The sequence below is a fragment of the Cupressus sempervirens genome, chromosome 11 (genome assembly GCF_028749045.1).
Source record: "Cupressus sempervirens isolate cs-2001-9-10 chromosome 11, ASM2874904v1, whole genome shotgun sequence".
Lineage (NCBI taxonomy): Eukaryota > Viridiplantae > Streptophyta > Pinopsida > Cupressales > Cupressaceae > Cupressus > Cupressus sempervirens.
This window is the reverse complement of record NC_143128.1, coordinates 118883579-118910445: the sequence shown is the minus strand read 5'-3', so window position 1 is coordinate 118910445 and position 26867 is coordinate 118883579. Positions and strand designations below refer to the sequence as shown.

At 33.1% G+C, this 26867-nt stretch overlaps 1 pseudogene; it reads right to left on the bottom strand.

Annotated features, from left to right (window-relative positions):
- Nucleotides 1-5902: 5902 nt before the first annotated feature.
- The window catches only part of LOC149528509 (nicotinamidase 1-like), a 180482-nt pseudogene continuing 159517 nt past the window's right edge, over nt 5903-26867 (bottom strand).

The window sequence follows — 26867 nt, the reverse complement described above, 5'->3', positions numbered from 1 at the left end:
TACAACTGGGGGTTTCTTCTTCCTTTAAATACTATGAACAATAACATCAAAGTAGATTTTTACTATAAATAATCAAAATGATGATAGGACCTAATCATCACAACATAAATGTGTGACTCATTTGTAAATTTTAAACATCTTACTTCAACAATACATTCACCTCATTTTATTAACTTAACAGGGCTACCTAAATAATTTATGAGTGGATTGATAAGGGCTAAATATGTCTTAACTTGTGATTGGATTCCTTCTATTTGTTATACACTTTTAGTTCCTGGGATGCTTTTTAGCTAGTAGAAATACAAGGATATGTGCTTAATGTGTCTCTAATTAGAAAATGTATGCTTCTTTGTGTTTTTAGTTCTTATGTGACACATGTTTAATCATTGTAGGAGATCAACTCTAATAATTCTACAAGACAAAATGGGTGAAGCAAATAAAAAATATGGATTCATGCATATCCTCATTTTTATCATAGTTTTTATAAGTCAGTTTACATTTTAAAGATAGTATTTAGTTTGTCTATGGCTTCTAGCCTATGGTCAAAGCTATAATCTTAATTTTCTAAAGCAAATGATTGGTTGGAATCGATTCTTCATTTTTTATCTATATTTTGTGGACAAGGAACATTCAAAACACCCAGGGGGCGGGTAGCCCAGTTGCTAGATATTCTTTTTTGCAGGGGGTTGGTCACATGTTCTAGTTGCCCCCTATGCCCATCTCGCGCCAATGCTACTGGTCACATAAAAAGGTTTACATGGCACACTACAAAAAAAAATTTGTGGTGGGGGGGGGGGGGGGGGGGCACGTGCTGTACCAAATTCTTGCAGTTTAAAAAAAAAAATCAAAATACACATATATATGTGTATTAATTTGAAAAATATATTAAAAAATATGATACATAGATGTGATTAAGCTCTACTTAAAAATTGTATTTGTGTTATATTCATTCATGTTTATGCATTGACATAGTTTGACTTATTGATTTTTTCTCTCATCATGACGAATAGAGGAAGGGCCCCCTCTCAGAATCCTGGTGAGATTGTTTCAGTTGTTTTTTAATTATGTTTTGTAATCCATATATGCTGATGTAGTAACCTTCTGTGTAAAATTTGCTCTCGAGCATGGGCGTTCTAAGGAGACCCTTGGAAAGGTCCCTGCTAGGTGGAGGAACAAAAGCATAAGGCTTGGTACTGAAGAAGAACACCCTTGGTGACATGGTAGTTGAAGGTGAGAAAATGGAGAACTCTCACAATATTCCAAGGTATGTCAACAACTAGCCTGATAGTGCTAGTGTGGATGCCATATTTATTTTCTCAGTTGTTTTCTGTGTTTTAATTTATACAATTGTCATTGTTTAATTTTCAAGATGAAAATTTTAGAGTAACTTCAAAATGAAAAATTTAGAGTAAATTCAATGATAAAAAATAAAAAACTCAATACTATAACTATTCATTTTTTATTAAGTTTATTTAAAATATTCATACTCATTTAATATTAACATTAGTTTCTATAAGTTTTAAAAATCTATCTCTGTCACTTGAAATTTCTCCTTTATATTTTATTTTTTGATCGGTTCATTATATTATTCACTAAATAAATAAATTACAAGTCCTCTGTTCAAACAAACACTTGTAGGAAAGAATGACAAAAGAAAACCTGCAGTCTTGCCCGGGACATAGTCCTTTATTTTACAAAATTTAAATGGGCAATCCCTAATTTACTATTTACTAGTTAGAATATCTCTATGAGCTTGGGCTCATCAATATGTTAATTTTTTTACATTGATTACATTATGCATTTCCACAAGTAACAAAAATATAGTATTGAGGCCAATAGAAGCTGAGAAAGGGGAGAGAAGATCCTAGCCTCCACTTTGTTCCATTGAAAAATCCCTACCCTGTACAACACTAGGTTGCCAAATAGAACTAGAACAAATCTTTTGATTCTAGTAGGGTTAGTAACATAAGAGTAAAACCATAGGAATTAGAATTATAATAATTATCAATCAAAAAAGCATCATAGACTTCCATCAAAACATATCTTGATTAGGCCACCCAATCAACAATTAAGACTATTAATATATAATGCACAGTAATAATAAATAAATAAATAGTAAAAAATAAAACATAATTTTTTTTTATAAAAAAATTTGTAAAATGTAAAAAGAATAAATAAAAATACAAGACTGACATAGGTTATGAAATACTAAGAATATAATCCAATGTTTAAGCATTTAAGCACTCGATTAATTCAAAATTTGTCTATCTTGTGTAAATTAGATTATTCCTCACTGAAAGGACCCTTAGACATCGAACTGAGATCATTAAGAAATTCAAATTCTTATCACCGAAAGAGGCATGTGTGCCAATCCAGTAAACCAAATTTACCTATCTAACCATAATAAAAAGAACAAGAAAAATATGTAAATAAATTGGTACACATAGGAATATAGACAGGACATGCAACCATATAGTATAGATTAGAGATAATTACTAAAACACCCATTTGACACATACAAATTTGCAGTGATAAACAAAAAAAAAAGAAAAAGGAAATAAAAATAAAAACAATTCCAATTGAGAACATATGTATAAAACTATAAATATAAATATATATATATATAGACACACACACACACACACACACACACAAGTAGGCAAGAGCCTACAACACAACAATAAATTGTGAGTCTTTTATCAAAGAGGTCCTGGGTTCAAATCTACCCATGCTTAAGATATTAATAATTAATAATAATACATAATAATTAATTTTGGCTTCAGCCTCTTAACAAAATGACCCATACTATCATTGGTCTTTTTTTGTCAATTTTATGCCACCCTAAACTTGCATCAAAATTGTGATGTTACTATGGTAGATATATCAAAGGAACTATTCTCAAGATATCTACCTCAACCCATAAGCATTGTGTACTATACTTTCCACCTATGCGACCAATGGTTGTCAAAATTATGATGAACACTAGTTACACACGCATCACACTTATAGCATCCCCATCAAAATGTTATGCGTCTATGCATCAAAATTGCAGTGAATACTTCTCAAAAGTCATGTCACATGTATAACATCCTCGTTGAAATGCTATGCTCCTTTGCACAGAAATTGTGATGTCCAATTCAAATTTTCTTAAAATAATAATATATTATTGATTAAAATATGTATAAATGATAGTGCAACTAGAGACTATATTATCTGTTAGAGGACTACCCTTAATCTTTCTTATTGAAATATGTCCAAGCTCCCTGAAAAGCCATCATGCTTTCCTCTAAAAAAGCCTTTATGCATTATCATTCATTTTGTTAGATTTGTATGGTTATATCACTTTGAATGTGTAATCTCCCATTCTCTAAAAACCCCTTATCATTTTTTATATCACTACTTAATGAAATGTGCAAACTCATGTACTCTATGCACTTTAGAGAGAAAAATAATTTTGATTACAATTGGAATGGAAGTCTATAAATTCATGTGAACTATCTTCTTTTTTGTAAAAAATATGTAGAACATATATTTTTTTGCAATATGTATAAATCACTTTTACACTTTGTAATGATATTTTTAAAAAAGAATGCACCTTAGATTACTCCAAATAAGATGATTCACATTACCTAACCATTATGTCAACTAGAAAAAATTAAACATCTTTGTATAAAGGCAAAGGATAAGAGAACATAGGCATGTGTCTCAATAGGTATAAGGTTCATATCCTTCCCAAATACAAAATTAAATAATTAATCAAAAGGTTGCAACTTCCAATACTGTGTAGTGAAGTATCTTACTGAAAAGTATCTTTTTATATTACCAATTTACCCTTAGGTTGCCAAAAGACTTGTACTTGTACTTTTATAGGAAACTGGTACCAAGACTAGATCACCTATTTTGGAAATAGGAGATAATGATGCTTGGAGATGTCTTTTTTTTCAAACAATCTAATATTTATAGATAATATGATATATCAAAATATTGAACTTTCAAAACAAGAAGCACGGTAATGTTTAACAGTGAACATTAACTGTAAATACACAAATGGATAATGTCACTGAGTCAAAGAGTCCATAGTTCACACTACATATTTTAATAGTTTGATAAAAAAATTAATTAAATAATTACTACAATTACTAGTAACTAGTTTAAATAAGTGAAAATTTGCGTGTATTATTGAAAATGAAGCATTTAAAGTGAAATTTCATTTACGAGAATCATCTAATTAAATTTTTAAAAATAAATATATAATTATTCAACTTATGTTGATGTATTGTATTCATATATTCTTAGAGCCAAGTATACCTATCAACATAAATGGTGAGAAAACAATAGATATGTGAATAAAAGTATAGAAATGTAGTTATTAAGAAACAATTGCATAAAGTACTAGATCAAGGTTTATTGATGTTGCAGTTCTTGATAAAGGAGAGGTAACATTATGTAGTTAAGCAACAAGACTAAGCATTGCAAATTTCTTTACAAGGCTTGCAAGATAGCTTTTTGTTAATCCAAAAAATCGTATGATGGCTCCCTGCATTAATTAGATACAAGATGTAGCTTGTTCTATGAAGTTCTATGTCAATATACACAATGATTAGAAAATAATAGTACCTATCCTATTGTTTTTGAGTAAGCATATGCCGTTTAGAGAGCCAATGGAAAATACAATTATAAAAACACAAGAAAAATCACATTGATTACTTTGATTTTTGTTGTGATATACTATATGGATCTATCAGCCTATGTCAATATATTTTTTGGATTTATTAGTGACAAACTAGTAAATTTGGACTCAATCTTTGATGAATGTTGGTTGAAATTTTGACCTAGTTTGGTCAAAATTTTGACCAAGTAGTTGGTGGCAATTTTTCTCGTCAAAATTTTGACCAGCTTCTAGGTGGTCAAAATTTTGACAAATACATTCGTCGAAATTTTTTTGCCTCTGCCAACTCTGATTCATCATTTTTGGTCAAAATTTTGACCAATTCTTCCTTGAAAAGTTTCATTTGAAGAATTGGTGGAAATTTTGACCAATTCTTGGTAGAAAATTTTCAAGAATTGGTGGAAATTGCCACCAATTCATTTTCAAAAAGTTTCAAGAATTGGTGGAAATTTTGACCAATTTTTGGTAAAAAACTTTCAAGAATTGGTGGAAATTTCAACCAATTCTTTGTTGAAAGCTTTCAAGAATTGGTGGAAATTTCCACCAATTCTTGGTAGAAAACTATCAATAATTGTTCAAAATTTCCACCAATTGTTGGTAAAAAAATTCAAGAATTGGTAGAAATTTTGACCAAACATTGTTTAAAACAATAAATAAAGCAAGTGAACCCCCCAAAAAAAGCCTAGTAATGCTTCTAAAGTGATGTTTTTGGAATGAATGAATCATCATAATTCATTGAAGAAATCAAGGAAGCATTTAAATATATGATAACTTGAATTAATTTGGATCTAAGAGAGTCTAGTTGAATTAACTTGGAACACTAAACATTAATATCATACAAGTCACTGCCCATAGCTATGTTTTTATGTAAAACATATTTGCATGATGACGCCTCTTATTTTACCTACCACAAACAATAGTGTATAGGGATAGCTAGCAAGCCTCCATGTAGAAAAGACAAATTATCTAAGAACTAGAAATGATCAAATTAGAGCTCTTGTTGAATACAATGGTTGAAAGCTATTTTTCCACAATAATTATCATTAACAACTAATAGACTGGAAAAAGAAACCTCTGATGTATGATTTGTATTTGCACCACTTGATGCAACAAGAATTGTGGAAATTGCAAAGAAAGAAATGAACACATAAAACATATTTGATTCTAGAAAATTTTAGGAAACATCTCATTACTATCTCAATATTCCTACCGAAAGAACAAAAAATGGCCTTTTCATACCTTTGGATGAGCAAATGCACATTTAATTTTTTCTGCAGTTTCAACAAGAAGATCATAAGTTGCACATCCTTGATAGTATATCACAACTGCCTCCAAAGGTGAAATAAAGCCATAGTTTCTTGCAGATAGAATAGTTGATACAAAGTCTAGAATGCATATGTCTGTACATATGCCTACAACTAATACTTGGATTGATGAATGCCACTAGAATAACAATAGAAATCAAAGGAACAATGTCTATGCAAAACTTCAAATATGTCTAAAATAAGAATCAAGAAAGGAAAGGAAGAATAAGCTAGATTAATTTCTTTTAAAATTTTCATATCAACAAAAGAATTTGAAAAAACCTTTGGACTACTCCACATTACTATTGGGATATCAAAGCAATTATATTCAACACTTTGGATGATATTAAATTTTACCTATGCTTGTTTAAATTCATTCTAGCTATCTCTCATAGACTGCCATGATTAGGAACAAACTTATTAAAAAAGCATTTGAGAACACTGGTTCACAAATTTGAATAGTTGACCTATTTTGCATGAGGTGAAACAAATGCTAGAAGGAAAGTACAAAATGAACCTTCCATACATTAAAAAACTATAATAATCAGAGAGTAAGAATTCAATGCAAGAATCAAAATGGAAAACTTAAAAACCTACTACTTGAATATCATTGGCTTTCACCCAACCAACAAATGAATTTGAGCCATCTTTTTGAATGTAACCAATAAATCCATTTATGCATTCATTGCACCTTATGACAACATTTGGGTCCTTCTCCAAACATTCAAGGGCTATTGAGAATTAAATAACAAATGCGAATTAGCTTAAGAAAAAATAGAAAAATGTATCCATGATTCTAAAGAAATAGATTCATTGTGTCTTGAAGGGCTAGTTGAATATATAAGATACAGAGATCTCCACACAAAAAAAAGGAATAATGATGTCATACAAGTCTAAAATATATAAAATGTTGAAAGATCCATCTTGTTAGCATTAGTCATTACCCAGATGCTTAAACAATACTTCAAATGTTTCCATAAGATGCTTTATTCACAAACTTAAAGAAAATCAAGTTAGAATATGCAAATAAACCAAACCAGAGATTTTGAAACCAATCAAAAGTTCAAAATGGTCAAGTACTAGCAGAGAACAATTCAAATAGTAGTAAAACATTTTTTTTCAACAAGAAAAGAAATTCCACAATAATAATACTAAAAAGCTAAATCAAACCTAGAACAAGATTTTCTTCATTAGTTCCTAATATGCAATGAGGACGATAAGGAGGCTCTAGCTTATCTGGATAATCTATGTCAAGAAATGCCAGCATTGGCCATTTTCAAGCACTAAATTTTTTTTCCAGCTTCACACTCTTTTCCACCATAACATTTATCTATTTATTGGGGTGTTGGGAAGCCTACAAGAAGGAGATCATGCTGATTTTCATTCTTCCAAAAGATCTAATAAAATTTTCATTAGGGAAAAAGTAATAAGTAAATTTGAGACTAAAATAAAATGAACTTCTAAGCATCATAATCTTTCTCTAATCCAATAGGATTATTTTAGGGCATGTTTGGCAACAAAGTAATGTAAAACCATTACAATTGTCTACAAATTGATAACTTGAAAATGCTGGCTTTCTACAAGTTTCATTATTGAATCATTCTTGAAGTCATGATATCATGATTTCTACACTTCTAAATAACATAAATGATTAGTAGTAATGAAGTTTTATTATTGTTCATTGTCCATACCTAGATTTCTCAGAGGGTGGCCAACGGCACAAAGCAGGCCATGTTGGCAAGCCACGTTTTGTATGACAAAGTTAAATATTTACTAAACTATTATTCAACTGATTTAACATGAAAATCAATCAATGGAATCTAAAGGGACATATACAAAAAAAAATTATCTATGAAACATCACACTATAAGGAAAAAATTAAGCTTGGAAAAAGTAATTCAATATTGATTATTTAACACTTATAGCCTAGGAATCTATCTTTAGTGTGAGATGTTTAAGCCATGCAATGATACAAGGTTCAATTAACCAACTGGGATAACTTAAGAAAGATGTTAACTTGATTTCCCATAGTTAAATGCTATTAAAGAACAAAGTTAACTGAATAAAAAAACCTAGAGAAAGCATGTAGAGATGGAGTTGTTGATAACTTTAGTGCATGAGATGACTTACATCCAACATCTGAGATAATCTAGTTGAATTAACTTGGAATAGCTTTTCAAGATTAAAGTAGAAAAAGAAGGCTTCTCAAGTTGGAAAGTAAGTTGAGTACATGTATCTGAAATAGAGGGGATGGTCAAATGATGTCCCCACATGGGTATAGGTTAGAATAGTTTGAGTAATAGGTTAGAATAGTTGGAGTAATACTAGCCACTTTCATGTTTAGAACATATGTCAAGCCCCTACCTATTTCACCAATTTTACAATGAGCATCAACCATATAGTTTTAAAAGTTTTACATCCTTTAGCATGGAGTTCTCTATTCATAAATATTTTCACTCTATATCTACTAAGCAAAGTTAAATGTATTTGGGACCATATCGATGTCTCCCTTTGTTATAGAACACAACCAATAGTGAGAAAAGATGCAAATAAGTGTACAAATAGCCATGCCATGCCATATTTTGTTGCAGTAATTGTACAACTAAGGATTTTTATTTTCCTTGTTTAAATTGATAATGCAACTATACTTTAAGAGTTTATGTAGCTTAAAAAACATAAAGGAACTACTTTTAGAACTTGCAAGAACAAGCAAAAATTTATGCACTAAATACATATTTATTGTAAGTAAGTTTAAATAAATATTCAACATCTATAAACACAGAAGCTTACTGAAGATTTATTAGTTTTAAAAGTATTAGTCTCATTGATGACATTTTGAAATTCAATACGCAATGAGCTATCTAAAATTCAAATTGAAAATATATACTAAAAAAATAAGGAATTGAATTCCCACAAGTATTGAGACATTTGATCTTTGCTAATATAAGAAAAAGAATCAAGTCACTTGGATTGATTTGATCAGTATTTGGTGAGTGTAATGGAGCAAGGATGGTTACATGTTTAATGTTCATATTGATGCATTCACCACAAATACCATTGAAATTACAATATTATACTAATAGTTGATGAAACAAATTATCAAATAGACAACAAGATTCTATAGAGAGATTGGTGAATAGCATATGCTAGTAATGAAAGGGTGTGACAAGCATACAGAAACCATCCATAGTATAGACAAACTAACTTAAACACAAACCTATAGTACATTGGATGTATATTCCAAAATGGTGAATTCATGAATGTTAGATTCAAGATGAGGACATCAATTGAGTCTACTACCTCAACAAGGTGAAAGTTGGTGTAACCTAGAGTACTATTATGGTACCAATCCCACCAAATAGATCCCTGCCCATCAATAGTACCATTGTGACCTGTGAAAATGAATATGCAAAGACAAATAGTAGAAGTATAATAAACTAACCAAATGCATATAAAAAAAATCAACTGATGGCCTGCACAAACATCTAATAGTAGCACATTTTGATAGTTGACTACTCATTCTAAGAAAGAGGGTAAATTAAGCATCAATAAAGATAAGATTTCATCATTTAGAATTTAAGATCATGTTATAGAAAATACATCCGCACCTCTTATTAAAACATATGTCACATTGAACATATTTATAAGGGCACTATGAAATCAAAAACCACAGAAAATGAACATAAATTATGTTTGAGTAAAACCATTCTATTGAATTCTATAAACATATATGAAAACCAAGAAAGGTATTTAAATTTAGATACAAAAGTAAAAAATAAAAATAAACATACCCTAGCAATGTTATCAAAAGTTCAAAATGGTCAAATACTAGCAAAGAACAATTCAAATAGTAGTAAAACCCCTTTTTTCAACAAGAAAAGAAATTCCACAATATTAAAACTAAAAAACTAAATCAAACCTGGAACAAGATTTGCTTCATCAATTCCTACTAGACAATGAGGATGATAAGGAGGCTTTGGCTTATCTGGATAATGTGTGTCAAGAAATACCAGCATTAGCCATTTTTAGCACTAAACTCTCTACGGAGCTTCACACTCTCTTGCACCATAACATTTATCTGTTGATTGGGGTGTTGGGGAGCCTACAAGAAGGAGATATTTCTTATTTTAGTTCTTCCAAAAGATCTAATAAATTTTTCATTAGGTAAAATGTAGAAAGTCCATTTGAGACTAACATAATATGAACTTCTAAGCATCATAATATTTCTCTAATCCAACAGGATTATTTGAAGGCATGTTTAGTAACAAAGTAATACGAAACTGTTACAATTGTCATCAAATTGATTACTTGAAAATGATGGCTTTCTACATGTTCTATTACCAAATTGTTCTTGAAGTCATGTTATGATGATTTCTACACTTCTAAATAATAGATATGCTCAGCAGCCCTGAAGTTTTATGACTATTAATTATCCATACTTAGATTGCTTAGAGGGGGGCTAAAGGAAAAAATGAGGCCATGCTAGCAAGCCATGTTTTATATGAAAAAGTTAAATATTTATTGAACTATTATTCAACTGATTCAACTTGCAAATCAGTCAATAGAATCTAAAGGGTTGTATAAAAAACAAAATTACCTATGAAACATCACACTATGAGGAAGAAATTAAGCTTGGTAAAATTAAGTCAATATTGATTATTTAACACTTATAGCCTAGGAATCAAGTTTTAGTGTGTGATGTTTAAGTCATGCAATGGTACATGGTTCAATTGACCAACTAGGATAACCTAAGAAAGATGTTAACTTGATTTCCCACAATTAAATGCTATTAAGGATCAAAGTAAAGCACTTGAATTTTTTTAGAGAAAGCATGAAAAGATGGAGATGCTGATCACTTAAGTGCTTGACATGACTTACATCCAACATTTGAAAGAGTCTAGTTGAATGCAATTATTACAACATCTGTCACATTGAGCATAGTTATAAGGGTACTATGAAATTAGAAACCAGACAAAATGAACATGAATTCTATTCGAGTAAGACCATTCTACTAGAATCTATAAACATATATGTAGACCTAGAAAGGTATTTAAAATTAAATACAAAAATAAAAAATAAAAGTAAACATACCCCAAAAATTTTATCAAATGAAAGCTACCTTTAAACATCGCATACTCACATGCTATTTTCTTTACTATTGTCTTTGAATAGAAATACCACTTCTGAGCACCAAAAGAGATAGAGGAGAAATTTTTTTAATAAAGTTGGAATATGTAGATAAGTTTACAAGTCTTTCCATGGTATACAAAAACAAAGTAAATGGGTTACCTTGGTTTGGATGTAGTAATGAAGGTTTCTCTATTAATCCTCATTCACTATGGTTTGTGGATTTCTTATATGGTCAAGGTTATTCACAACAACTATCAAATGAATACTACAAACTAGAACACTAAGGAGGGCTATAATTACCTAATTAAAAAATAGCTAAGACCAAAGAAAAACATATGTTCAAAATAAGGACGACTTGTATGGTGGCTTGTGGATTGCGACACCATCTATTATCATATGGGAGTTATGGTAGGAGAGAAATAGATGCATTTTTTTAAATAAAAGGATAGGATAGGAACAACTTATCGAAAAGATGGAGGCTTCCATTATCAAGATTATGAATGATAGAATATTGAAAATGCCAAAAGTGGCAAAAAAGATGACTTATTGGTACGAGTAGATGAGAGGTAGATGGATTTGGGTTTCATGAATCCTTGGTATGTTAGTTTGAGCTTCACTTGGTTTTGAGAATACTATAATATTCTCTACTTAACAAGGCCAACCATGTAAAGGTGGAAGCTCATCGGGCCTCACCCCCCTCCCCCTACCATCAATCTAAATTACTCATTATCATCTAATTACATACTTCATTCATTCATTCATCCATTTATGAACTATAACACTCAATCAATACAATCACATAACATTCATTAATATGATATAAAATTCATTAATATAGAATACTAATCAAGACTTCATTAATAAATAATAATATTCATTCAAATAAAATAAAAATCAATACTACTATGCAACATTCATAGATAATTACCTACAACAAATGTATTTCAATATTGAACAAGGTTTATCAAAAATCATTTTTAAAACATCCTTTCTTCTTTTTATTTTTGTTAGATCTATTGAGAAAAAGGCTGATAGGAGCATCAATATCTTCCTTGTTCTCCTCCTCTTTGGAGGAGTAGGAGGCTACTACCTTAAAGGCGGCTCTATTGTAAGAACAAGTAAATAGGTGAAATTTGCATACTCTTTTTCTTTTTTTAACTGTTACAAGGATATACTTAAGTACTAGTACAACATAATATCCATTTTTCTTACCTAACAAAGCCACATCATGTACATTAACATTTTGATCCACTGCCATGTCAACATGTTGAACACTTGAAACATGTTCCACTCCTTCACCATAATGTTCAACATGCTCTAAAATATTCAAAAAAAGGATACACATCAAAGTGCAATTCAAGATGTTAAATTATAATTTTAATTGCATAATTAATTTCCAATGGAAAAATAATACCTCCACCACTATAATGCACATCATGGACTTAATCACAAGAAGGTTCTATGCTAGGATATGAAGGCTATAGTAAAATGTTATGTGCATTTTTATGTAGTCAATTTATGTTCAAAACTAACACAAAAATTATTTTTTCTCAACTATTCAATTTTATTTACTTTTCATCTGACCAATTTACTAGTGACTCATTTGGTGCACCAAATTCTTGGGCAACGATTTTAGATTCTTCACATAGGTGCACAACCACAACTTTATAGCCTTCCTTCAAGGCTATTTTTCTATCTTAATCCATGAGCTCCACATCAAATTTTGCATCCTATATTTTTTTCTTAATATCGTTAGTTTTCCATGTATGGTTTCATTAAACAAAATTGTTTGCAACATTATATACAAAAATATTTAGGAAATTTAATTGTTGCTTCTTACAAGTCAAGACTAAAGATACATATAGTAACAAGAGCCAAGTTTGTGTTCGCCAACCTTTTCTAGTCTTGTCGTTATAGCCATGGATGTGTCCTACAGTCTATCAATAGTTTCAAACATGTTAGATTATATATTTACAAAGACCACTAATTAGTGCATGATTACAATGTACTTGATCCTATCATGAAATACCTTATTTTCCCTTGTGCTAGTTTATTTACTCTATTTTCACATAACCTTTAGTGCTTTGCATCTTTTATTACTTCATTCCACTCCATCGGTAGAATAATAGGATGACAATCATACTTTGGGTTCTCCTCAAGATCCATTCTATATTGATCTGTCATAGTATTTATATTCCTTGATGCTCTTTTCAGAAGTAGGGCAGTGTCAAAAATATTTTTTCCAAATAGGTCTTCAAAAGATGTAATCAGCTGATTTTTAAATTTAGAAGCCTGTAAATTCCACCTTTAAAAAAAATTAAATTGTTAGACTAATAACTTTAATATAGTACAATAAAGGGAAGAAAAGAAAAAATATGTAGCAATAACATGAAACTACATACCTTGGGTCCAAATAGCCTCAATGTCATATAAAAAAGATGATCAAAGAAAATATTATTACCTACAAAAATATAAAGGGATTATTAGTCCAAAATGAGTTATGTATAAGTAAATTAAATTTACATTGTAAATAATAAAAATTTAAAGCACCTCGAAGCTTTCATAATTTTAACAGAATTATAGTTTTCTTGTTCAAAAACAATGTCCTTGCAAATGTATCAGTACTAGTCACACGAACTACTCCAGGAAATGAATCAACTTTAGTAAGACTGGTCTCTTTTGTTCTATAAATTGAAGACCTATCTATTAGTGCACAAAATAGGTACATGAGTACAAAATCCACCCAACAAAAACAATAATGCATGATTAGCACATTAGAAAATATAGAAAAATAAGATTTTCGTAGTTGTAGTGGGCATAGACCAGGATATTTGCATGCTCCTTGTTGATTACAATGCACAAGGCAATATTGGACTACCAATTGAAGGAGGCATCCACACTTCATCATAAGCTAAAGAATACAATATTCTTAGCAAAGAAATTTGCAATAGATAAATATCAAATGGGACATTAGCTAGCAGCATTAAAAAAAAAAAGTTAAGTGTTATAATGTTGATGAAAACAAACAAAGAAATTTTTACTCACACAATGGTTGTGTGTTGCAACCCTCACCTTGCTCACCACACAATATCACAACTGTGACATATTTATGTACAAGATGACATAATATTTTAGTTCATGATCCATAAGATACTATAAAATATTAACATCTACTGATCTTATATTATTGCTTTAGATTTATTACTGCTTACAATTAAAGATTTGACCCTATGCTCTAAATCTTTTTTCAGTTCCTCTTTCTCCTTGCTTGTGTCACACTTGATGATAATGTTAAAATTTTTATTAGTGTATCTTTTTTTGAATTTTTGGACCATGAACATAGGGTCAACACTAGGGGTGATGTCATGTAGAAATGACAACTGTATTTTAGATCACATTTGATCTATTATCATTTTGTCTTTTTCCTATCATTTGTGACATTAATATGAGTAAAATTTCATCAAAATAACTTCAAAACCATAAAGAAAATAACATAATAATGCAAAATTTATTTCTATATAAAAATATAAATTACAATAATTAATAATTACCTATGTTGAAGGTGTGTGAGGTGGTGCATCTCTGCCTATGCATAGTGGTCTACCCATGTTGCCCTATGAAAAAGATTACTAATTCTTAGAAACAACAATGAAATGAAAGTATTTGACATGTTGTACTTAAATTTTGTATCTACACATATGGTTTTGAAAGAAAAATTTGTTGTAACTAATGTGTATATCTTCCAAACTCAAAATCACTAAAATTTCATCAAAATAACTCCAAATCCATAACTAAAAGACCATAATAATATGATATTTGTTTCTATATAGCAATAAAAGTTGAAATAATTAATGTATACCTCTATTGAAGGTGTGTGATATGGTGCATCCCTGCCTATGCATGGTAGTCTACCCATGTTGCTGTGTGAAAAAAGATTATTAATTCTTAGAAATCAGTAGCAAAATGATAGTATTTGACATGTTCTACTTAATGTTTGTGTTTGCATGTATGGTTTTGAAAGAAATTTTTTGTGTAACTAATGTGTATATCTACACAATTTAATATTAGTAAAATTCCATCAAAATAACTCCAAACCCATAACAAAAAGAACATAATAATATCACATTAGTTTCTATATATTTTGAACAATTACAATAATTAAGGTTTACCTCGATTGAAGAAAGTGTGTGAGATGATGCATCCCTACTAGTGCAATGTGGCGGTCTATCCATGTCGCCCTATGAAAAAGATTAGTAATTCTTAGCAATCAGTAGCAAAATGAAAGTAATAGACTTACTAAAAAAAATATTAATAAGATGTAAGGAAACTTGGCAATAAAGAATATAACCGTTTCCACATAACCCATAATAAATCTAAAATAAACACGAAATTAAAATCCACATGCAAGAGAACAGACAACATACCCACAAAATTGTGACACAAGATATACCCTGGGAAACCCTCATTGAGGGAAAAACCCAGCCTCCAAAAGCATCCATCACCATGTATTATTCAGCAAAATTACCATTGCCATACAACCATGGAAGCCTTCATGGCCATAGCCACAACCGAGAAAACTATGTGAACAAGCATGAATCCACACATCACATGCCATGCTTCCAACCTTCACAAATGCTCCCTTGGCTAACCTGTCAAGCCTTGTCCCGCTCGACTCTTGCCTTTTGTCTTCTCCTTGTCACTCTCTTTCTTCTCTCTTTTTTTTTAACAACAACTACCCTTGTGGCTACTTATATAGTAGCAAGTCCCACAAAACCACCAAGTGGTATTACATAAACCATGTGCTAAAACCATGTGCTACCTAACCCACTGACCCCACATTTAATATTGGGCATTTAATTCTTTTCCCCAATATTAAATAATTACATAAAATATTTTCACAATGTTACAATACAACTCATCAAGAATATTCCATGGGAATCTTTACATGTTGCACGTCCATCTAGGTACAACATTACATAATAAAAAATAAAATAATAAAATAACAATATTATGCAATGTGTGCAACACCCATTATCTCAACAATCTCCCACTTGTTGTATACATTGCATAGGGTCAATCCGTAGCTACATAAATGAACAAGGGAACAATCCCTCCCAGCACATCCACCATCATGGATCAAAATACACCAAGTGCTCCATCATGGTACCCGCAACAAAATCAAAGTATCCAGCATCTCAAACATGAATGATCTCACCTCCTATTATGCCACTCCCACTGGACATACATAGAAGCCATCCAAAGAGAAAACCACCCAACTTGTCACATTAGAAGATCATAAAATCCTATACCAATTGAAATTCCAAGCACAAAAAACCTGATCCAAAGGTAATCACATGTATCCGTAGTTGTCAAAATATCCATAGTTTAAATAGCACCCACAACAATGTGCCAAACCCATCCAACTATCCATACCTCAAAGGTATAACAAGTGAATCTTATATCACCAACATATCCAATCTATAACCTGCAATCACAAGCCTCAAGAGCAATACCTGCCACATATATACCAAGAAGCTCCCACTGCAAAAGATAATGTCAAATCTATAACCAATCCACTCACAACATCTCAAAGAATTGAATCCATGTAGTATCAAGGACATCCACAATACATAATCCAATATCTAGCAAGAATAACTCTCATAACAAGTCTCCAATGCTCTCCCAAGTTCTCCACAACCAACAGAGGAAAGAGATAAAGGAATAACCATGTCATCTCTCACATGACATGCATGAGCACAAGCCAATGATCACGATCTCTAACCAATCTCAAATCCAATGTAGGCAAAACTGAACATCCATGAAGATAACCAAGACCAGAGAAACCATGCAAATCATAACCTGTATCATGTCCTTCTACACACACCTCTAGATGTAAACTGTGCAAGTATGATCTCCTCCATAAAACCCCAACAAGAAGCCTCAACAACACCCAAACCATACCATATAACTAATCATGGATGTAAGTCTCTCACAAGAAGATCAAACTCAATAAACCCATTCCTAAACCAAGGAATAACCATTCCTAATCCAAGGAAAATGCCCAATATAAAACCATCTCCCAAACTCAACCAGCATAACAACATATGCACATGGAGATAACCAATGCTAAACCATCTCTCAAATGAACCCTCTAGAACTAACTCATGTACCATAGCTCAAGATCCATATCCATGAAAGACAAGCATAAATATAATGCAACTGAGAGAAAAAAGTGGGCTATGCCTCTCAAGTAGCAAACCGTTGAGTAGACCAAGAGTGGGGAATGAGAATGCTCATCAAGATACCCAAGTCTCCAACCAAGACTCATCTAAGAACAATCTCCTCTCAAGTCCATATCAGGTGACTGCCCCTCGGACTTCCTGTTGAAACCATCAACCGTCCCAACAAATACTTCTCTAATCCAAGAGAAATCAGCATCACCACCATCTCTAAGTATCCATGAGCACCTGTAACCAATCAATCCATGCCAACTCCAAATCCAACATACCAATATCATGAAGTATCCAGCTTATGATCAGTGTACTCAATACCAAGAAACTAAACCAAGATCAATGTCAAAGTTCCAAGCATGGCCTCAAGAACATAAACATGACAACATGATCTTACCATCTCAACTAAAGAGATAATATGCTCCACATGAACATATCATAACATGTCACAACTCTAAACGCGTATCAAGAGTATACCATGACATAATAATGAAACCATCCTCACACCAAGGATAACATGCCAAATAAAAGCATAAACCACACCTTTGCCAAGAACCCTGTGAGTCCTCAAGATGCAACCATCTCCATACACCATGAAGAAAATCATCTCCACATACCAGGAAGAACCATCTCCACATACCATGAAGATAACCAAGAACTCCATGAGTCCTCAAGATCTAACCATCTTCAAACACCATGAAGATAACAAGTGCACCATGCAAATGTCAAAGACGCTTCTGCAGCAACAAGATCTAAGACAAACCTCCAACATCTACAAACACTCAATAAATATATCAATGCCAACAACTCCCACTCAACCGTGGTACCAAGTCACCTATGGCATCATAAAATCCATCCTCTCCAAACCAAGAAGATATAAACCAAACTAGGAACTAATCCTACACTGTCACCCCATCACTGTCACAAGCTACCACTAAACCGTGTATTCAAGCTATCCATGACATAATGATGAAAAAATCCATCCTCTAACCATGAGAATCAACCAAGGCATCAAACCATCAAAGAACTCAAAGTGCACATCATGAGCTCCTCAAAAGAAACCAAATAACCATGATCCTCTACCAAGAAGATATACCACCATAACTAAATCATAAAATCCAAGCTAATGAACATCAAGGATGTACCTGTATAACCATTCATGTCTTGCCAAAATCTATGACACCATGATCACATCCATGAACTAAGCATCTGGCTCTTAATATGTCCAACCTATCAGCATAGTCAACCACAATCCTCCACCATGATTGTACCTGGTAACAACATCTCATCCCTTCTACATGAAGAAAATAGTAGATCATGTGACTTAGGGCATAGACAACCCAAATCCAAGCCACCAATCTGAATATGCATCAATAATGAAAGATCAATGGGCAAAGACAACCCATAACCAAGCTATAAATGCAACCTGTAAGTATAGACCGCTTACAACACTGCACAACTTGTAGACCCAACAAGTCATCATGCATATCCAAACCAAACACTGATAACCATATCATGATGAGACCAATCTAAAATATGAACTGAGTATACAATGACATCAAATTTTAAATCTCCAATGCCATAAACTCACAATGTTACCATAGTCAAAATATACCTATAAACTATTCAGATCAATATATCAACAAATAAATCATGCTAAACCTGCACCAAATCTGAACCAATTTGTAGAGCTCTCCAAGAGCTTTTCGTTGACTACTCGAAGTTCAAAATCCGACACCGTATGCCCAAGTTATGCCCTAATCCGTGCTCAAAATAAAGAACATCTGACTTTAGGGCTTTTAAAATTTAACAAAATTTCAAAATCATAGAACCAAACCTACACCATCTTATAGTGCTCTGAATTAGCTTTCCAACGCTTATAAGAACTCTGAAATCCGATATTCTGAGAGAAAGTTATGGCTATTTTACTAAGACAGTCTTTTTACCTTTTTCAGTACGATTTTTTATTTTTTATTTTTTCAGTGACGAAAATTCCGACGGGATTAAATTTGACGGCCATCATGGGCAAAAACCAAAAAACTCTTTCATTTCCTCTGAACATGGCCAAACTAGGGCATATTATATATCAAAATTTATGGAAATGTCGACCCGGATCCAATGGTGAGGTGTGTTTTTACCCAGGAGGTCATTTATGCAAGCTAACCCCCAAAACCCTCATTTAAATGAAACATCCGAAAAACCTTTTTGTCCAACAATTTCACATGCCCAAATTTTTTTTAACATCCCATCATAACAGCAAATCCAAAACCCTCAGATCTGCAATAAATCATTCATATATCTTGCCTTTTCTTTTATCCTCTCATGCATTCCCATGGATTCAATCTAGGGTTACAATAATAAAACTATAGCTCTGATACCACTTGTAAGGAAACTTGGCAATAAAGAATATAACCGTTTCCACATAACCCATAATAAATCTAAAATAAACACGAAATTAAAATCCACATGCAAGAGAATAGACAACATACCCACAAAATTGTGACACAAGATATACCCTGGGAAACCCTCATTGAGGGAAAAACCCAGCCTCCAAAAGCATCCATCACCATGTATTATTCAGCAAAATTACCATTGCCATACAACCATGGAAGCCTTTATGGCCATAGCCACAACCGAGAAAACTATGTGAACAAGCATGAATCCACACATCTCATGCCATGCTTCCAACCTTCACAAATGCTCCCTTGGCTAACCTGTCAAGCCTTGTCCCGCTCGACTCTTCCCTTTTGTCTTCTCCTTGTCACTCTCTTTCTTCTCTTTTTTTTTTTTACAACAACTACCCTTGTGGCTGCTTATATAGTAGCAAGTCCCACAAAACCACCAAGTGGTATTACATAAACCATGTGCTAAAACCATGTGCTACCTAACCCACTGACCCCACATTTAATATTGGGCATTTAATTCTTTTCCCCAATATTAAATAATTACATAAAATATTTTCACAATGTTACAATACAACTCATCAAGAATATTCCATGGGAATCTTTACATGTTGCACATCCATCTAGGTACAACATTACATAATAAAAAATAAAATAATAAAATAAAAATATTATGCAATGTGTGCAACACCCATTATCTCAACATAAGAAAGTAGATTGTATATGTAAATAAATTGTCTTAAGTTCGCCAAAAATTTGGTGTAACAAATGTGTATATCTAGAAAAATATTTGACATGTTCTACTTAATGTTTATATTTGCGTATATGGTTTTGAAATGAAAATTTAGTCATACATGACCACATCATATTTAACATTGATCATACCTAGATAGGCATTTCATTGATCATTATCTTTATCTATGTCATCATCATCACCACCATCATCATACTGGTCACTTTGATCATCATCATCACCACCACCATCTTCATCACCATCATCATCATCTTCATCACTCCCATCATCATGACCATCATCACCATGATCAACACCATCTTCATCAGCATGATGATGATCATCATCATCATCATCACCATTATCATCAGCATGACCAAAATCGTCATTGTCTTTATCTTCTTCATCATTGGGTAATAATCATTTACTTCATATTGTTCTTCTTTAGTATCTTCTTCTTCCATCACATTATACTTTACTGACCTTCTTCTTAGATCATGTCTAACAACAAATGACCAACCTAATTTGTGTGGAATGCCAACTTAAAACAATTCCTCACATTGGTTTGGAAGAATATAGGGCTCATCTCTGACTAGATCAAATGACCTTGTATTAATCACTATAAATCAACTATCATGTTCAATAACTGCCTTATCAGGATTATTTCGATTCATCCATAGTATGTACCATTTGATGATAAATAGAACTATTTTGAATGAATTAAAGTTACAATCAACTATATCATCCAAAATGCCATAGTTTCAAATTTTAGATTGTTGAAGATGTATGTTAGTTCTAGACAAAGTATTGGTGACTAGAAAGACTGCACTTATCCCAAAATCACACATTTTCTTCATTTCATCTGAACATAGCTTTGTTGTGTTTTACCTTGTAATGTACCATTTTTTTGGAGGAATTAATTATAAAGTTATCAATTAAAATATATATATTACAAGGTAACTTTATAAATTAAATTAAAAAAAGCTTCTAGAGGTTGCTAGAAGAAGCGGAGAAAAATAAAAAAGGGAGACCAACCTATCAAGGAAAAAAGAATCAATAGGCATTGAGGGCTCATTGTCTATTATCGAGATTTATTATTGATTTTTGCTTATGTGCATTGTGGAGCCTAGGGTTTCTACAGATAGTCACAATTGGCCACTGAGAATGAAAACTCTCAATTGGTACGCAATTTTGAGGGTGTGAAAGATCACTTGAATTATTGCAGCTGTGGGAAGGATATTTTAGTCCCTTCATTTGTGCTTAATTGCTGATTTGGAGTTTCCAGTGGAGTTGCACTTTCACCATATCATCTCCGGCATCTAGTCTCCACCATTTGATCAATCCAGGTTCTTCATTTCAATCTGTAGTTGTAACAAGTTCTCAATTGTATACAGCCATTTAGGGTTTCTCTATAATGTGCTATGTCATAATGTTTTGGTGCTGAAATTTTCCATATCATTTGTAAAAACATTGTATTTTCATTGAATGAATACATTGGCACTATTATTTCTTTTATTTTAGCAATATATTTTAGCACTGTATTAAGTTTAGGGTTTTTTTTAGTGGCCTATTGTTACGGGTCATTATAGTGGTATCAGAGTGGTTTCCTGCCAGCCTGATAGGGTTACCCAGCCACCATTTAATTTAGTTTACAAAGGAACCAACATAACCAAGAATATGGCTAAGAGACATTCTCAAAGTCCATCCAAAAGTGTACGAAATGATGAGACATTACAACAACAAGAGAGGCTTCTACAGTCAATAGAGGCAAGTACACAAGTAATGATGGTTATGATGCAACATTTGATTGGAGAAAATAGGAGGAATAATCATAATAATGACCAGGATGATAGGAGCATAGTAGGATCACAACATAGAACACAATCTAGAATAGCTGATAGACCCACACATCCTACATTTACAGAAGAAACTCTAGCAAGCACACCTAATGCTATGGTAATAGATATTGTAGATGAACTCTGACAAACAAGGAATGATTGGGATTCATTACCAGAATATGTACAAGATGGATGAACATTTGATAGGTAACTAAACTATAGAGCAACTCCAGCAAATTGGTTTAGTTCAAAGGGTTCTTCATCATTTAGAGATAACAAAGGGGAATTTAGCAAGGGTAAAGAGAAGGTTAGTGACTCAAAAGACAAGCTAGCTGCACCTTCCGATAAGGAAACACTTAATGACTTGCATAGGAAGAAGCTATGCTTCTTTTGCAAAGGTCCCTATGAGTTTGGTCATGATTGTCCTATGAAGCCTAAGGGGAAGGCTAACCAGGTGATGTAGGCTTATTGTGAAGGTTTAGATTCAGACATCTTAGAGCAGAATGATGAGAATACTGATGAGGTAGAGCATGAATAAGATAGATAGTGATGAGAAAAAATAGGCTCCAGAGATACATTTATAGGAGGCACATTTGTCTTGTATTCAAAGAGAGGGATCTTTCAAATTTTGAGGAGTCTTGGCAAGACAAAATATTATTACTCTGTTGGATACAGGTGCCACGCATAATTTCATTGATGCATGATTTGTGGAGAGGTGTGGACTCATTACTAAGGAGTTTGAGGGACTGAGAGTTAAGGTAGCTGATGGATATACTCTTCGTTATGATAGGATGGTGCGAGATCTACCTTTGTGCCTAAACAACTATGACTTTAAGGTAGACTATCATGTGGTCAACATGGGTGACATGGACATAGTACTTGGGATGTAATGGATACATTCTTTGAAGGAGGTTACCTTGAGATTGGTGGATATGGAGATACGATTCGTGGTGGATGGTAGGACTCATGTGCTGAAGGCTATCCATAATGGTGATGTTAGGACTATCTCATTTAGGCAGTTGGAGAGATTAGCCAGGCATAATAATATAGAGTGGGCAGCAATATGTGCCTTGATGCCTACCCAGGGGGAGCAACATAAGACTAAATATCATCTAGATATTGAAAAATTGAGAATCAAGTATGGGAAGGTATTCAGTGAGATTCCACTAGATAGGCCACCAGATAGAGTTATTGAGCACATCATTGAGTTGGAGGAAGGTGCTAATCCTGTCATGATCACACCATAGAAGCACCCAAAATGACTCAAAGATGAGATCAAGAGGACCATCAACAAGTTGCTAGCAATGGGACACATCAGACCAAGTAAGTCACTTTTTGCATCTTTTGTTGTTTTGGTAAAAAAGAAGGATGGAACTCTACGAATGTGTGTTGATTATAGCGTACTAAATAAGAGAACTATAAAGAACAAGTATCCCATCCCATGCATCGATGAGCTGATAGATGAATTGCATGGGGCTTTTTATTTCACAAAAATTGATTTGAGATCAGGCTATCAACAGATCAGAGTTCGAGAGTAGGATATTGAAAAAATTGCTTTTAGATGTCATTACGCTCATTTTGTGTCTGTATTCATGCCTTTTGGTTTGACTAATGCACCTACCACTTTTCAGTCCACTATGAACAAGGTCTTTCACCATCAATTGAGGAAATTTGTGCTAGTGTTCTTTGATGATATTTTGATCTATAGCAGGACATGGCAGGAACATTTAGAGCACTTGGAGACAATATTAAGATTTTAATAGAGCAAGTCCTTGTATGCCAAGGAGTCCAAATGTGATTTGGGGATGACAGAATTGTTGTATCTTAGACACATCATTAGTGCGAAAGGAGTGCAAATGTATCATGAAAAGATCTGTGCTATTGTTGATTGGCCACCACTAGAGAACCTTACACAGTTAAGAGGGTTCCTTGGTCTATGTGGATTCTATCGCAGGTTTGTTAGTGGCTACTCATGACATGCAGCACCCATGATAGATTTTCTGAAGAAAGGGGCATTTATGTAGACTCAGGAGGCACAAGAGTGTTTTATGCAGTTCAAGGAAATAATGACTACATGCCCAGTATTTGCATTGCCTGATTTCATGAAGCCATTTGAGCTTCAATGTGATGCTTTTGGAGAGGGAGTTGGTGCTGTACTCATGCAGAAAAAGCATCCTATAGCTTATGAGAGTAGGAAACTCAGAGGGGCTAAGAGATCATTCAGCATATATAATAAGGAGATGCTGGCCATCATGCATGCCTTGCCCAAATTCAGACAGTATCTTGTGGGTAGCAACTTTTGTATTACAACTGATCATAATAGTTTGAGGCACTTTTTTAGATAGTGGGACCTGAATGATCATCAACAAAAGTGGGTGAGTAAGTTACAGGCATATGATTTTGATATCACATATGTTAAGGGGACACAGAATATTGTTGTAGATTATTTATCCCGTAGGCCACACCTCACTTCTATGATTCAGATATCAGAGGATTGGTGACACATCATTGTAGCAGAATATGCCAAAGACATGTGGGCCTCTTCTATAGTGGAGGGGACAAAAATTGACACCAGTTACACTCTCATAGATGATTTGATCATTTACAAGAATACGATTTACTTAGTCCTAGGATCAAAAGTGAAGCAGTTCATTTTTAGAGCATTCCATAATTCACCTACAATAGGCCATCCTAGGTATTTCAAGACTTACAGGTTAGTACAGGAATAATTCACTTGGAAGGGACTTAAGGCTGATGTTTTTCAGTATGTGTGTGAGTGTCATGTTTGCCAGCAGAACAAACAAGAGCACACTTATCCAGCAGGTCTCCTATAGCCACTTCCTATTCTTGATAGGAAGTGGGAGTGCATCTCTATGGATTTTATTACGGACTTTCCTAGGGCCCAGGGGCATGATTGTGTCTATGTGGTGGTGGATAGGTTGACAAAATATGCTCACTTCTTCCCTATCGCTACTACATACTCAGCAACTTAGGTGGCAGAGGTTTTCTTCAAGGAGATTTTTAGGTTACACGATTTTCCTTGGAGCATTATGAGTGATAGGGACAACCACTTCATGAGTCACTTTTGGCAGGAGATATTTTTGTTGTGTGACACTGAGCTTACACCTAGTACTAGTTATCACCCATAGAATGATTGTCAAACAAAGATTGTAAAAATGGGGTGGAAGGGTATTTGAGGAATTATGTGGCAGATCAATAGCGAGCTTGGGTCAGATGGATATATCTCTATGAGTATTGTTACAATACTACATATCATATGACTATACAAATGATACCCTTCATGGTACTTTACGGTTATGAGGCACCTAGTTTCTTAGATTTGTTGTTGTGAGATAGTTGAGTACCTCGTGCATGTGAACTATTATAGGAAAGTAAGGATATAGTGGCTACTCTCAAAAACAACATTGATAGAACTCAGAACAAGAAAAAATAGTATACAGAGAAGAAGAGGACTGAGCTTAGTTTTGAGGTAAATGATATGGTTTACCTCATGTTGCAGCCATATAAGCAGTCCACTCTCAAGAAGAGTGGTACAGAGAAACTCAAGCCACGCTATTATGGACCATTCAAGATCATCAAACGAGTTGGTGAGGTGGCTTATGAGTTGGAGCCTCCCATAGATAGCCAAGTGCATAATGTCTTTCATGTATCATGCCTCGAAAATGAGTTGGGTAAGAATGTGATGCCTTCTGTAGTATTACCTCCCTTGGATGATGAGGGGAAATTGATCTTAGTGCCAGAATTCATTCTGGATAGTAGAGAGAAGTAGCTTCGCAAGAGAGTAATCAGAGAGTATCTAGTTAAGTGGAAAGATTTACCTGTTGAAGATGCTACTTGGGAGGGAGAAGTGATTTTCCAGCATCCAACATTAAGATTTCTTGAGGCCAAGCAATTTTAGGAGGGGCGGACTTGTAATGTCCCATTGTTTTAGAGGAATTAATTATAAAGTTATCAATTAAAATATATATATATTACAAGGTAACTTTATAAATTAAATAAAAAAAAGCTTCTAGAGGTTGCTGGAAGAACTAGAGAACAATTAAAAAGGGAGGCCGACCTATCAAGGAAAAAAGAATAAATAGGCATTGAGGGCTCATTGCCTATTATAGAGATTTATTATTGATTTTTTCTTATGTGTGTTGTGGAGCCTAGGGTTTCTACAAATACTCACAATTGGCCATTGAGAACAAAAACTCTCAATTGGTATGCAATTTTGAGGGTGTGAAAGATCACCTGAATTATTGCAGCTGTGGGAAGGATATTTCAGTCCTTTCATTTGTGCTTAATTGCTGATTTGGAGTTTCCAGTGGAGTTGCACTTTTACCATATCATCTCCGGCATCCAGTCTCCAACATTTGATCAATCCAAGTTCTTCATTTCAATCTGTAGTTGCAACAAGTTCTCAATTGTATATAGCCAGTTAGGGTTTCTCTGTAACGTACTATGTCATAATTTTTTGGTGCTGAAATTTTCCATATCATTTGTAAAAAATTTTGGTTTTAATTGAATGAATACATTGGCACTATTATTTCTTTTATTT